Source organism: Passer montanus, unplaced genomic scaffold (assembly GCF_014805655.1).
Source record: "Passer montanus isolate IOZ18808 unplaced genomic scaffold, ASM1480565v1 scaffold61, whole genome shotgun sequence".
Lineage (NCBI taxonomy): Eukaryota > Metazoa > Chordata > Aves > Passeriformes > Passeridae > Passer > Passer montanus.
The window spans coordinates 2969198-2984881 of NW_024371149.1; positions in this window are offsets into that span (position 1 = coordinate 2969198).

Sequence of the window (15684 nt, forward strand, 5' to 3'; positions counted from 1 at the left end):
GTGCAATTACAGCCACATACAGAACATTGGCAAATGCAAACAATATAGAATTTCCACTTGGCGGCAGATTAATTTGGTGTGATGTTTTCCCTCGAGAAATCTTAAAGGCTCTCAGTTCTGAAAGTACCCTGCAGTTTGTATTTATAGCACCATGGATGTTGAATAGAAAGAGGGAAGCATATACTTCTTCTGAACTGAAGTTTCTTTTACCTCCATACATTAAAAATATTAACTGAGCATAGCACACCTTCGCTGCATTTCTCATAATGCAATATGGAAACATGATTTCCCTGCAGAATCTATAGAGGAATTCAGGTGGTATTTCCACTTTCATAAACATATTAAGCAAAGCATAGCAATGCTACAGACTAATTTCCTCTCAGGGAACAGAGGCACAGGTCTTCCCTCCAGAAAGGGTCCCATCCTTTGAGACTGGAGTAAGCAGTCAGAAGCGAGGTCATAGCTAATGATGGAAAAAATCAGGTTATAGTTTTCACAGGCCCTTTATTGCCTGCCACAGCAAGGAGATTAAATTTCAGTAAGCATGGTGACTGAACCACTCCTGGCACTTAGGTCTCTTCCACCTTAGTCTGTCTGGGGATTCTTTTTTATTGCACACCATGCTGAAGCTGTTTTGTGAGTGGTATTTTCAGTTGCCTTACTAGCCACTCCCTTCTAAGCCTCTGTAACTCAGCCCATGCCAGTTCCTATATTAAAGCACAAGGGGTGTATGAAACAACAGTCCAAAATCTCCATCCATTGGGTCCATCATAATTTCCAGTGCATTGCACATCTGGAAACATGTGGTTGCAGGGCAGAACTTAAAGTGAACAACTTGTGAGATTGACTGAGCCTAAAGTTACCCCAGCTGAGGCCTGTTGGCCATTGTGTGACTATTTTAGCCAGCCAGGGCAGGCCATAGGTCTCCCTGCAGCTGGGATCGGTCTGGAGCTGCCACGTGCCAGGTAAGCTAGAGCACTGGCAGAGCAGGGCTTCTAGCTCTTGTCACCATTACAGGTGTATAGTAGAAGCTTCCTCTTCAACATGGGAAAAATCCCACCTAAACAATAAAAACAAGAGGTCCAAAAAACTCAAAAAGACCCAAAGAGAATAATCCAATCCCAGACCAAAAAAAATCCTTTTTTAGACATGCCTGAGCTATTCTGAGTGCTTTGCATTGCTGTGAAGTATAAACAGTGAGAGGCAGGTCCCCCATCTCCTTCCAGGTTCTCCACCCTTCAGAAGACATGGTTCCTGAGCCCACCATTAGCTCTCCTCCCTGTGAGGGCTGCAGCATGGAGTGGCCTGGCAGGGGCACAGGGGCAGGGTCCATAGTGATGACAGTTGAGTCCTAACCTCTGACCCACATGGCCTGCACACTGAGGTTTAATGCCCCTGTGCTTAGTTAAACAAAAGCCTCTTAAAATTGCAGCTGAAATCAAGGCAGAATGAAAACAATATTGAGGGTGGTTCCAGATACATCTTGTGGTATAATTTCAAGATGCAGAGTTGTAAACCACCAGCTCAGCCTGAGAAATGAGGAATAACTTCCTTTCCCCAAAGCCACCCTTGCTAACACAAGGTGCTTAGTCCTGGCTGCAGCTCTCCATTTCAGTGCTGCCGAGTCAGCTGAAAGGAGCCCCACTCAGCCCTGCAAGTTTGGTGCCTCTGTGGCACTTGCTCAGTGCCCTGGTTAAACATTTCCTGCCCAAGCCACATCAGTTGAGGCCACAGGCAGGGTGGAAGCAATCAGAACAGCAGAGATGTTAATGGGAGGAGTAGCAGTGACACTGCTACCATTTCCATGAACGCCCTTGCCTGGTGCAGAGCAAATGCTCAGGTTTATTTATGAACACCTGTCCATTCTGTCCTTAGGAAGGAGAAGCCTTGAGCACTGTGGTGGAGCTGGTATGCCTCCCTCACAAAAATTCTGCCAGGAAGTATGGGTGCCATAGCCCCCTTTTGCAGACAAGACACCTGAAGTTTGCCTAAGCTGCAAATGTTTGGGGAAAAGCACAAGAACTCTCCGACCTCCAGAACTGGCTCAAAAGCATGAGAGGAGTTTTCTCACATGAGGTATCTTGCCTTCACTAGCTTTTCCTCTCAGACTTTCTGCAGTGAAACAGAGAATATTGCCATGGGCATGTCTGCACTGTGTTATTTATCCTTTGGATTTGTGCTTAGGGTTTTATTTGTAAAAGGAAAATGAGACCATAAATCTGCTGTACAAGGAGCCAAGGGAAGAGAAGACAGAAATTTTCAACAAGTTTCATGCAAAAAGATGGTGCCAAGGACAGGTTTCCCACTGAAAGAAATGCCAGCCAAGATATTGTCCAGGTACTCACCATGTGTATTGGCAACAGCTAAGAGTGTCAGCCTTTTTCTCGCAGGTGCATTGATCCATTCCTCCATGCACAGGTAGCTTTGGGGCTGCTGCAGCAAGGATGGCTCTCCTATGGGAACATCTTCATCCATAGCTTTGGCTTCCAGCACACACAGGACCACTCTTTGGGTACAGCACCCTAAATAATCCCCCACAGCTGTAAACAAGGGTGGAGGGAAGCAGTGTCAGGCAGACCCCAGTTCTGCATTACACTGCCCTGTTCCAAGTTAGCCCATGGCTCCAATTCCACTTTAACCTTGGCACTGCCCAGCAAGCCCAGGCGACAGTCTCCTGCATTGCCCTGATGCCTAGACCAGATCTGCCCAGCTCCTGCCAGCCCCGCCAGAACTGCAAAGCACTGTCAAGCCCACTTGTCAGACTTGATCCTCCTCCCATTGTCTTTTTCCTGTATTTTTCTGATAACAAGGCTATGTGTTACTGTGGAAAGGGGCTTCAAAACAGCTTGTGCTTTGCAAATTTACTTCGTAGCCTAAGGTTCAAACGGTATGTGCAGCTCCTGAAGCCAAGTCAAACAGGAATCTAGGGCCTATGGGACTTTCAACATTTAAGTTTTCTTTAGGCTACAATTATTTTGCTTAGAAACTAGACCCTTGATCTGTTGCAGGAGGCTGCAGTTTAATAAAGTCAAACAGTTTGCTCTTTGCAAGGTACTATTTGCAGTACAAGTATCATTGAGTTACACTGCTCCCCCTCACCACTGCCTCCTGGAACCTCGACTGTTTATATACAGAAAGCACTCTCAGGAAGCACTCCTAAAAATACCCAGCAATGTTAGCTGAGGATTTGGCTTTGTCTCTCCTCCGCCTGCTTCTGCCTCCATAACATCCTTCCGTCATCTTGATGCTCAACAACCCCAGCTGTTCAAGCAAACTTTTCCTTGCTTCATTCTCTAAAAAAATTGTCCTTTTTCTTCCTCCTTTGCCAGTAGCTATTCTCCACCCTACCACAGAGCAGCTTCTGTGATGTTGCCATATCATGTCTTATCTAGAGTTTTCTCATTTGATTACTAAATTAAAGTGAAGTCCATGACAACTTCCCCAAACCTTTGAGCTCTGCCCACATTTCAGACAATAAGGTGGTGGCAAATGAGGGTGATAATAGTACCCAAAAAAGAATAACATCTTTACTTTCTAAAGGGGCATCTGAATACTGCAAAACAAGATGCAGTATTCTCCACAGATTAACTTTTGAAACCGCTCTCAGGGAAGTTACTCTGAAGACAAAGGCATCTCCCAATGGAAATACCATTGCAAATAAAAATATTTTCACAATACTACAAATAGAAAATCTGCACAAACAAGTCCAGTCAGTTGATGAAAACATCAGTTCTTGAACATTAAATTCAAAAGCAAGACTTTGATTCAGCTCACACTCTGATCTGTGTGTTGCTTAAGATGTGGGCAGAGCCTCCCCTCACACAAAATGTTACTTGTCAAGGAATAGGGTCCCCCAATTGCTGCAGACTAGTCCTGCTTGTTGCTAGTCATCCTCATGACCACAAAGATCTCCCAGCACATTATGCAGACATCCAGCACAGACCAAATTCATAGCTGCACAAAGGATCTTTGATGCTTCTATCTATCCGCACATCAGCTGTTGAGTTGAATATTTCACTTCTGTAGGTGTTCAGCAGGCAGACACTGAAAATGAAAGCTCAGTAATTCTGCTGTTGTAGTGGATAAGATCTAGTGTAGTTATTTCTAGTGTAAAACACTTCTGACAGTTGCTGTTCTACAAACAATTTTCTATGAAAACAAAGCATCTAATTCCTCCTAATTCAATAACAATTATAACTCATCAATTAATCTAATATTAAATATCAAAAATGAAATAATGTAAATGTTCACAAACATTTACAACCAAAATGATCCATCAAAGCCCTTAAGATTGCTTTTGGAAGATCAACAGCTTTCAATAAAAATTCCCAAGAAGCACAGAACTGTAAGAAGTGAGACACTGAAAATTTTTGCATCAACATCATTTAGGTTGCTTACAATGAATAAATAAATAAATCAGTTCTTTACAAAAACCCCACCCACCATTGGAAAACCATCAGCCAGTTAAGAGTAAGCAAGGAATTATTTGCTCAGCTCTGGCGACAATTGGCTGTTACTAGAGTTATTCTGACACATTGTTTTCAAGAACATCTGTTTCTACTCCGACTCCTTTAACTTTCAGATGTGAAAAACAAAAGCTCATTTTCAAGCCATGTCTCCCATCTTTGGTTGGCAACAGTTGCATGATTACGAAGTTATTGTTGTGCTGGGTGATCTGTTTGTCAGTTTATATTTTCCTATCATATCTATTTTTAGCTATTCATTAGTATTACTTGGAGCCTCTCCTATAAATCTTAAACATTTATAGCACATCTCGACAATTCATCAAATGGAGCCAACCTCCAAGGAAAGGAAACCCAAACCACTTCCCCTGCTCAGCTGAATGAGATTCAGATCCTTGTCTTTTAAACTTGAAACTCAACATTTTCCCATCTGCTCTTTATACACAACAGCCCTTTTGCTCTGCATCAGTATTTTATTCTCCATTCATAACTTTTTACTTCCCTCCAGAGGTTTCCTGATGCTTTTAGTCTGCTGGACTCATAGAAGACTTGGATTTTGGAGGGTGTCTCCCCCCACACTCCACTGAAGGGGAAAAATAATCATTCAGCAATGAATGGCCACTTTTCATTGCTCGTTCACAAGAGAGACACAGCAGGATCCCAGGGCTGGACTCAAAGACAATTTTCTTTGCTATTCTCACTAGAGGGAAAAACATTTTATCAGAGACTGTTCAAACGAAGAATATTTGGAGAATTAAATTTACTTTTTGTTCTATTCATTGACTTGCATTTCCAATCCTCTGTGTATGTGTAACTATCAAAAAGCTGCACAATTTTGGTAGCTATGGCCATGCTTGGAGGTACCAGTACACGTGACTTGGCTAGGTCACCCATGCAAAGAACATTTCTATAATGGCCAGCAACAAGATGGTTTAAAGAAATAATAACCAGAAGATGTTCCCTAGCCAAGGGTTTTGCAGAGGGAAAATTTACACTGGTGAAGACCCCCTCCCTTCAGCCAGGCAGCACTTGGCTGCAGGGAGGGGCTGCATCCCAGCTCCTGGATCCTGGGACCAAATACTGTCACAGGCCAGAGGAGATTGCTCTCCTCCTCCTCAGTTGTCCTAGTGAAGTCCCAGCTTTGCGCTAAGCTTTGAAAGCTAAGGAACACATTTTTCAGATGCAACTGCTAATTGTCCCAGTGTAATTAGCTGATATCTGACTAGAACATGCAACTGATTAAAAATCAGTGACCATCTTTTTCATTTCCTACATATTTGAATTAGTCAAAGGAGACATAATATAACAAGAAATGAAAACTGTGTCAAGGAAGGAAGTCCCAGCTTTGTGCTCCCTGCACAGGTGAAAGCTAAGGAACACATTTTTCAGATGCAACTGCTAATTGTCCCAGTGTAATTAGCTGATATCTGACTAGAACATGCAACTGATTAAAAATCAGTGACCATCTTTTTCATTTCCTACATATTTGAATTAGTCAAAGGAGACATAATATAACAAGAAATGAAAACTGTGTCAAGGAAAACAGTTCTGGCACGCATGTTAGTCTCAGAGTGCTTTTAATTTAAACAGCTCATCTGATCAGGCAGAATAGCAGGATGTGGCTCTTCAGGGAGGTAGGGAGTGCTTGAGAGAAATCAGTAACACAAAGGAATGTTTAGGTGTTTACAACCAAAATTGTTTTCTGTCAATTCACACCATTCTTCATTTTGCCTGGTGTCTTTTCCTACTGTCAATTTTTTGGAAGAAAAAAAAAATTAGTTTACACACTGTTATACCTCAATGTGGTTACATGCTGGTTTTACCATCACTATTAACCTCCAGCAAGTCCTCCAGTTTCTAATCCAGCTTTCTTCACTCCAGACATATGCCAACTTCACAACATCTCTACTATGCCACTTCCTTTTGGTCAGATGTCACGTACCTGTGCCATGGCAGAATGAACTGGACAGCCATCCAAAAGAAATTTAACAGACAAATACTAATTTATCTTTCTCAGGCTGGTCACCCAGTCATCTCAATGCTCAGAAATGTTTGCCTGCCAATAAAGGTACTCATCTGCTAAAAAATAAAGAAAATAATTTTGGACTACTTGGAAAAAAATCCTAAAAAAAAATCTACATATTCCAGTAGTTTTCCCATGCAATATATTGGAAGAGCATGTCAAGAACTCTGTGATTATACTGGCAGAACATTGCACCACAGAATATCAACTTACAATGTAGAACTTACATTTTGAAAAGAAAAAGGCGAACTGTGCAGGCACAATGATTCAGAGATGAGAGATTACAACAGCAAACCCAAGCATGTCAAAGAAAGCACCATCATATCAGCATCCCCTCCACACTCAAACCACTCTTCTCATGAAAAGAAGTATGCCAAATCCTTTACAATTCTTTCAAATTAAAAAAAAACAAGTTTAAACTGAAGATTGACACAAACTACAAGGTTCAAATTCTATCCAGATTTCCCTTGGCACTAGACATTTACAGCTCTGGGTTCTTAAAAATTTCTTATGATAATAGCAGGCTTGGATCCAGAATCATAGCTAGACTCAGACACATGCAAATGACCCGTCTCTACCTAAGCAAGAACTGTATTTTTCCAGCTCCAGATGTTTAGAACTCTTGTATCACACACATATACACCCCTTCCCATTGTGAGAATATCTTTATGAAGCATGAGATTGTATTATTTGTCTTAAAGTTCATTGTTTTCATTATTTTCTTGACAAGGGCAATAAACTTAGATTCCACCTCCACTTCCCTGTCAAGGAAAGCTGAGATTCTCTGGTAGATTTAGGAGTATGTACCATGTTACAAGACATGGAAAAAAAGCTACAAGAGTAGAGTCCTGGCACCTGGCACACCATGTCCTAGAGCTAAAGCAGCTGGGAGCATATGCTGTTTCATTGATTTGGCTATGCCTTATAACGAGCCGTGCCAGGGAAGGATGTATACACACATATATATTACAGCATCATTGACATCCGTGACATTGGGACACTTAAGAAATCTTTTCATTTACCAGTGCCTCCAGTCCCTGCCTTGTCAGCTCTGGGAAGGAGCAATCCTCTGTGAGCTGTTGGTCACACTAAGTTCCCTACTCAAACCAAGATGATTCCCACCAGAAAGTGGAAATTTGACCAAGCCCTGTGTTATCACATACAAACTGATGGAACAAATCCGTGTTTCAGTTTGAAGGGGATTGTTTCCTAACAGAGCCATAGCCAATCAATTTTTTAATTTTTTTAACATATAGAAAGACTGTAGGATAAGATGATTTATTCAAGGCTTTAGTCTTCCGAAGGCAGATATAGCTACATTAGCCCATAAGATGCATGAATTGCCTAATTTTGGAGCTATCCTTTTAGCAGTGTTGTTTGTACACACTTGCATGAGTGTTCAGCTGCAAAAGCAGAGAGAAAGTTCTATGTCACTAAAAAGTAAAGAGTGTAAGATGAACCACTGCATAGTCCAAAGGAACTCATCAGTAACAATGAAAACATTGTAATTTGGTTTAGTAACTAATGGGATAAATATTCCATAGCATCAGGAAATATATCTCAGAAACACAAAGCACTTGCAATCACACTCCACCCTAGCAGGATGCAAGAGCTTGTCCCCCAACACCGCTGAGACTACGAGCTCGCAGCAGGGGCAGGCACCAGTGTGTGCTGAGCCACCCCTCTGTGCCTCCTCCTCAGGTGCTCCTGCTCACCCCCACAGCCCTCACTCAGCACAGAAATGACAGACACACAAATGCAGCAGGAGCAAAAGAGAGACAGGAGAAGGGGGCAGGGCATAGTGGGGACCACAGGAGGACAGAACCCCTGAGTCACTCCTGTGAGTCGCAGCTCATCTTCTCCAAAGGCCTGAACTCCCACCAGAGCATGGAGATGCTTTGCCCAGGTTGTTTCTTACAAACATTAATTCAGACTTGATGTTTTCACTGTCCTGTCATGGCTGCCCAAAGGATTTAGAGTTCAGGCTGAAGACTTTTAGTAATTTCTGCCACAGCAGCATAGCAGGGCTCTGGAGACACTGATGGTATTTATAGCAGCCTAGAAATTGTACCTCTTCTCACCAGCTGAACCAGTTCCCTGAGCTGACTGCTGCAGCTAATTGAAAGAAGACTGTCATGTACCATCAGCTAAATTTACTGCTGGTCCTCACGATCGGGTTGTGCTGACTGCATTGTGACAGCAGTGTCTAAAGGGAGGTCGTCTTCATTTCTACATTTTCTCTCTAGGAACAAGAGCTTCTTCTGTATCTGCACTGCTAGGTTTCTATTTATAGGCTTGAACTCTGTGATGTAATCTTCCTTTTTGTTTCCAAGGAAACAATATTTCATGTATTCTACTTTCAAGTTTTTCTTCCTTTAGGTTTTCCCCCCTCCACCTGCTCTCTTTCTCTCTCTTTAAAGAGACAAGTCAATAGGTAAAACCTGTATTTATCTCTGGCACGCCATGTAGTTCTCTTTCTCTAAAACCAGACTTATTCATAGCACTAAACAATTCAAGATATTTTAAAAATATGCTTAGCAATAATTTTATGCACTGTTTATACATATTACTTTCCTGATAGGTAGAATTGCATTAGGCAGCAACTCCTGTTGATAGTTCAAATTTTTCAAAAACTTAGGGTCTGCATCTCAGCCCCAAGTCCTCTTTTCCTGCAAAGATTTTTTGAAATCATCTCACTGACTATCCGGCCAGTTTTCCCACAGTTTTACTCCTTATGTGTTCCTGATGGCCAGTCCTGTCCCCTGGCAGCAAAGCATCTCCTGACATTCCTTTCCACGCTCCTTTTAGCCACTGGGTTGTGTTCTCAAGTCTGTGGTAGCTTGGAGGTAATTTTCATTCAAGTGAAAATCCTCTACATTAATGTTCTTTTATAATAATTAAAAGTTTAACATAATAACTTTACTGTCTGTAAGTCAGAAAAGTACAGAGGACCAAATCCATAATTTACAGTGAAATCAGCATTTGTAACAGATGGAATAAGGTGTGTTGAATGGATAATTGCACAAGTGCAGGTGCTTTGGTGTCTTACTGGAAAAGCAGCGGGTCAAGCTAATAGCTTGTCTCAAAATTTTCAGCATGTGTTCGTATCTGTGGGTCGAAAAATGTGGGAGAGTGGCTGTTTTAACAAGGGACTATTTTAACACTGCAGAAAAATTAAGAGCAGTACTGCTCATAAATGTAGTTGATTAATTCTGACTGGAAAAACTACTCTCACTTTTATTACTACTGCCTTGTGCCTCCATGATATAAAAACAATAAATGAGTTGGACTGGTGGTATTCTGCTCAAGAAACAACAAAGTAAGACAAGATTTTTTTAAGGACCACCCACTTCAGAATGTAAAAGAGCAGGTTAAATTCCAAGCTAAAGAAGATGATGTGGACCAAGAACACTCAATAACAATTTGTGTGGTGAAGGGGAGAAAAGGTGTTAAAGCATGATAGATATAAAGGTATCATAGCGATAGATATAAAGGTATCATAGATACATGATAGATATAGATACAAATTTTATGCTTTCAAAGAAATTATCAAAGTAAGCATGGAAATTATCTGTAGTCAGCATCTTGCATTTTGGGTCGTGTTATAGACTAATACCCATCAGTTCCAAGGAAGGCCAGGCTCTATTGAAAGGTATGTGATCTTAATTCAGAGGCAACACGTCTTTCCACAACATCTCTGACTCGTCACATAAAAGGATGTGCAATGGCAAGACTTACATGATCTAGACCTCTGCCAATATCTCTGGATTCTTTTCAAAAATTCATCACAGTCTTTCCTCAAATCCCAAAAATAAGGTTTTCCCACGCTCTGCAGTCCTACTGGAAGCTATTCCAGGAAGCCACTTGTCTCCTCCTTTCACCTCCGAAGTGTTCATAGTTTTTTTTCCCAGAAGACCATGTTTGTTATCAAGCTTCTGTATCTCCTAATCTAGCCATGACTTAATAACTTGTCAATGCTCCCTAATGGTTACTCAGACTAAAGAACCTCAGTAAAAATCATATTTGACAGGCATGGGAAAAGTAGCAAGCTTCAGGTGTTTATCACTACATTTTGTTAGTTTATAGAATATTTCTGGTAGCTGAAATGCAGAGCACATTTCATGGTCTGGCAACGCATTGCTTTAGAGATTGTGGCTCTGTAAAAAAAAGAGCTTTATGAAGTTTGTTTGCTTCTCAAAGACAATCCTTGGCACTGGACAGGTCCAGTTAGGTCTCAGTAAATCAAAAGCTTATTTGATGTCAGTGAAACTAAGATGCAACTGCTGTTTTGCTCCAGGTTGTCAGAAAGCTTCTCAGTAATCACTTTCAGTCAGAATAGATGCTCAATTGTTCTTTCCTGCTGCAAGGGAGAAAAAACAGCAGCTTGCTCTTCCTCAATAATTCCCTCATATTTCATTTTTAATCTCTTAAGCAAATTACAAGTGAAGACCTTTGATGTATGCGCCAAACTCATTCATTTCTCAGTACTTGCTGGACTAGAGAGGATCTCCCGTTCTTATGCATGTGGATGATAATAACAACTTCAAAGCCCCCAGGCATGTGTTAGCTCTCCCCAATTTCCTTTATAAGTATGCATTTCGTGGGCCAACACCAGTTAAGAACCATATGCAGCTGTACTTGAATGCCATCTATTAAGGCAGCCTTGCTATCTCTCTCATAATGTAACAACCCTATTTCTGCTTTGCAGATTTACTCAGTCTGGATTTTGCATTTTTCCTGAAATTAAGTACCTAATTTCCAGCATTTATGGTGTTCTCAGCTTAAAATAGTCTGGAACCTGATCAAACTCAGAGCAAAAAGTCATTAAAAGGCACTTGCCCTGAGGTGGTTTGGAGCATTCCTGTGGATTATGAGGCATTGCTTTGCTGTTGTGGGGTTTTATGGCATGAAGTGCAGCTGATTACTTCTAGAAGGACAGTAGGTCATAGCCACATGGTACCACACGACCAGATGTTCCAAGTACAGCAGAACAGCTGCACCTGAGCAGTGGCTGGGTAAACTTTCCTCAAGCTTGCTAAGGAAGAATGGAAAGGGGACATATTTCAAGACAGTTAGTGTTATAGTTGTCATCATTATTTAGTTTGTCCAGCTCATTATCAGAACACTTGTAGGCAAAGACCATAGAAGAGTTAAAGAGAATATAATATAGTAACATAAATAAGAGAAACCACCTTCAGAGACAATTTACATTGGAAGAAAATAAATAGTTTTGGAAGAGATGTAAAACTTCAGGCTTTCAGCCAAGCTTTATCTAAGGAGGTGGAGTAGGAAGAGTAAACAGTTTTTCTCTAGGGCAGAAAATTTATCCCATAAGTGGGGAGCACAGATTTCATACAGTTTCCTTTAGCGGGTTTGTTACTGACCACAGTCAGTGGAACAGACACCAGACCAATGGCACCAGCACAGCAGCTCTGGTGTTTTCCCATTTGCCCTGCCAGCAGGCCAGAAGCCTGTACGAAGTGGACTGCAAACCTCAATCCAATTTCTGTCTCCCAGCTCTATTTAAGTCTAGATTTGGCACTCCATATACCATGAGATTACTCTGACCTGAAACCTGCTCTCAGCATGTCTGGACAATTTTTCTGATCAGAGTTACATACCAAGTATCTACTATTTTTGTTTATTTTTTTTAAGTGTGCTATGCTTAGGAAATAGCTTGGACCACACATTTCTGGAACCTCTGCAGCAATATGTTATTAATGATACAGAGAAGTAGAAGAAAAAGAGCTTCTTATCCCCATGAATAGCAAGAGTAGAAACAGACTGTGGCAGTTTCCCAATTCTCTTGTCAAGAGAATTAGGTGTAATTCTCTGTGTGTTACTGTGGTAAATTAGGGACAAAACCTGCTTGATTTTTGGCAGTGCTATTTTCTTTAGAGGTCAGTTTAAACACTGACCAATTGCAGATGCCCTGTTTTTGGGCCTGAGGAGCACATCAGGATGCCCTGCACAGCACGGAATGAGGTACTCACTAGGTACTCCCTCTGCATAGGATTCCTCTGGTAGGCCCTCTCCTTGTAGGGCTTCCTCTCAGCACTGACTGAGCAGGGGAGCCAGCAGTTTGGGCCCCACACTCTTCCCGTTCCCAGCATTCTTTGGTAAGGGGAGGCTGCAAGGAAGATCTCATTCCTATTTTCCACATTACTATGCCTTGGGATCTATACTCCATTTCAACACAAATCTCCCAGAACATTTTTTCTGCTGACAGTGGGAGAAAAAACAGAAAAGTGAACAAAATGCCTTTCAGAGCCCTGGCCCCAGCCTCACCCCAGAAACTCAGGGAGCCTTGTGCAGGATTGGGGTCCTTCCTTCCTAACCCCCAGGGAACTTGCTTTGTCCCTGTCTCACATAGTCTCTTACAAACACAGGCTATGAGCCCCATCACAGACACAGCAAGAGAAACACCGGTCAGTAAATTTGACTCCTATCGGGTCAAGTCCAAATTACCTTCTTGACAATACTGCCTTGAGAAGCTCATAAAACAATGTGCCTGCTTGTTATATGGCTTTGACAAACAGCATCAACCTTTATCTACAAGAACATTTGCTTACTGAGTAAAAAAAGAAAACCACAAAACATAAAAAAGTAACATACCAGAAGTCTATAATTTCTGATGGACCTTTATGTTCCTCCTATTTTCAGACTTTTAGAAATGCTCCTTAACGTGTCAACTTAAAATATTCAGCCACTGAAACCCTTACTCTGTGAAGCAAAGCTGCCCCTTTGATTTGATTTGCAGAATGGCCTCACAAGTCAACATAATTCTGATTCCCCTGCTGATAGCAGCAACACAGCCGACGTCTGGCTGAAATGAAGTAATGAACACAACAGACAGTGCTTATTAAAGAATCAAATAAAACTCTGAATACATCAATCAAAAATAAGCATACAACCAGTATTTTCTGGCAATCCAAAGCTGGGAGATGAAGAGGGAAGCACAAACCCAGGCTCAAAGAGTAGGTTACTTAGGGCAGCAATTGTCAGTTTTGTTTTATGGGCCTGCAATGCCTGTCTCAGCAGAGCCCCAACCCTGACGGGGGCCATTAAGCAATACTTCAGTAAAAAGAGAAATTAAATGAGTAACACCCAGCAAGATACTCCTGCACGCAAGGTATTGTCAGACAAGTTTTATGTAGTGCTTTATAAATGCCAGTTGACTTCAGCAAGAATCAAGGGCATGCAGCATTTTGTGAGGAGGGTGCAGTCATTTAAAGCATTTCTCTCTATCTGCAGTAATCAAAACAAGTTATAGCCAGGCTACAACTATATGTCTAGTTTGAAGACTGCTTGTCTGTGTGAGACAGAACCATCTGGATTTACTTTACAGTTAACTTTAAAATATATATATCAGATTTCTTAACTTTTGCCAAAAAACTGGAAACATAATGGTTTCTGCATGCTGTTAGCATCTCACTACAGCTGCAAATGTCCATTAGGACAATCTTATATAATTATATACTTATTCTTCCCATGAAATTGTTAAAAACCCAGCTTTTCCAAATAAGAGCATATTTTGTAGCAAAGAGGAAATCTTCCAGTTCACCAGGTTGGAATGGGGGAGGGAAGTCTTCTAAAGCAGAACTTTACTCAAAGCTTTTTCTTTAACAGAAAAATTACAAGTCTTAGTGTGTCACATTTTTCCAACCGTACCTCTAGTGTGACCCACCCAGAAATCTACAATTTCTTTCCCTTTTCCTTTCGTTTGTGGAAGAAGCTCATTCCTTCTAAGATTTTTCTTTTTCCACAGGAAAAAAAAAAAAGCACTTCCCCCTCCCCCCCACCCCTTTTCCCAACTCTTCCCCCTCTGGATGGGATGTAAGTTGTCATCCTGCCCACAGTTCCATACTCTTGTTCAACACAAAGTGTCAGTGGCACCTGGTGCCACTGGGTGACTGCCCTTGGAAGCTGATCCCCAACAGCAGGGATCAGCACACAGAACATGAGCTGGCTGGATGCAGGCAAGGCTCCAGGAATGGGAGGTAATCTGTGTGTTCAAAGCACCATCATCAGTTTGGCCAAGATTTTCAGAAATTACCAATAACACAGCACACATCAGTTTTTAGGAGTCCAAGGTAACAATTCAACCTTCTAGAAGGCAGGTGCTTACCCCTTCCAAAATAAGAGCCTCCATGCTGTGTTTTCAATGTGTCCAGGCTCAAAGCACTCCAAGTCATTGGCCACTCTCAAAACATCTCAGAGCTGGGATTTTTTAGTTAACAAAAACAAAACTAATGGAAACACAAACAACTAGTCACAAAAATGGGACACAATCCTGTGCAATGTGCTCTGGGATGACCCTGCCTGAGCAGGGAGGTTGGACCAGATGACCCATTGTGGTTCTTCCAGTCTTACCCATTCTGTGATTTTTCCAGGAGGTGAGTGACCTTCTGCACATGTTCTCAGGACCCTACAGAGTGAAGGGAACAAGTGCTCATATTGTTTTGAACAGCCATTCAGACAGAAAAATACTTCTTTTTCAGATGCCTGTCTGAAAATAAATACCACAAAATGCTGTAATGCTATTGGTCTCATCAGAAAGACATCCTTGGTCAGCAACAGACCACTGCCCATCTTTGGGACACACAGACCTCACCGACTGGAAAGACATCCTTGGTCAGAGACAAGCAACAGACCACTGCCCATCTTTGGGACACACAGACCTCACCGACTACTCTCACCAGCACTGCCAGTCTGCTGGATCATGTTACCCATACTGGGTCACCTGCAAGGATAAAGATAAAGCAACTGCTGCTAGTTTCTGTTATATGGGGTCTGTATCTCCTCCTCCACAAAGTTTCTCTGTTATCAGTATAGAAATAATTTGCACAACAACCTTACAAGTTATGTTAGAAGGCACAGCAGGTTTCTAGCATCCAAGCTCTTTCTCATTTTAAGAGTGACTATCTGAATAATTGGCAGGGAGGAGCTTGGCTGCTCTGTAATGCAGAAACTTGGCTAGAGCGATGCTGTTAGCATGAAACAGCAGCAGATCCAATGCCCAGAACTTGAACTGAAACTGTTTGTTATTACTTCACATCTGTACTGCAGCATCAGCCACAGGCCATGACCAAGTCTGGCCCTAGTCCTTCTGGGATGAACTTCTATCTTTTAAACAGACAGGGGATGACAAAGGTGATTGAAAGGATTTAATGCGACATTAAAAATAACTGACAGAGT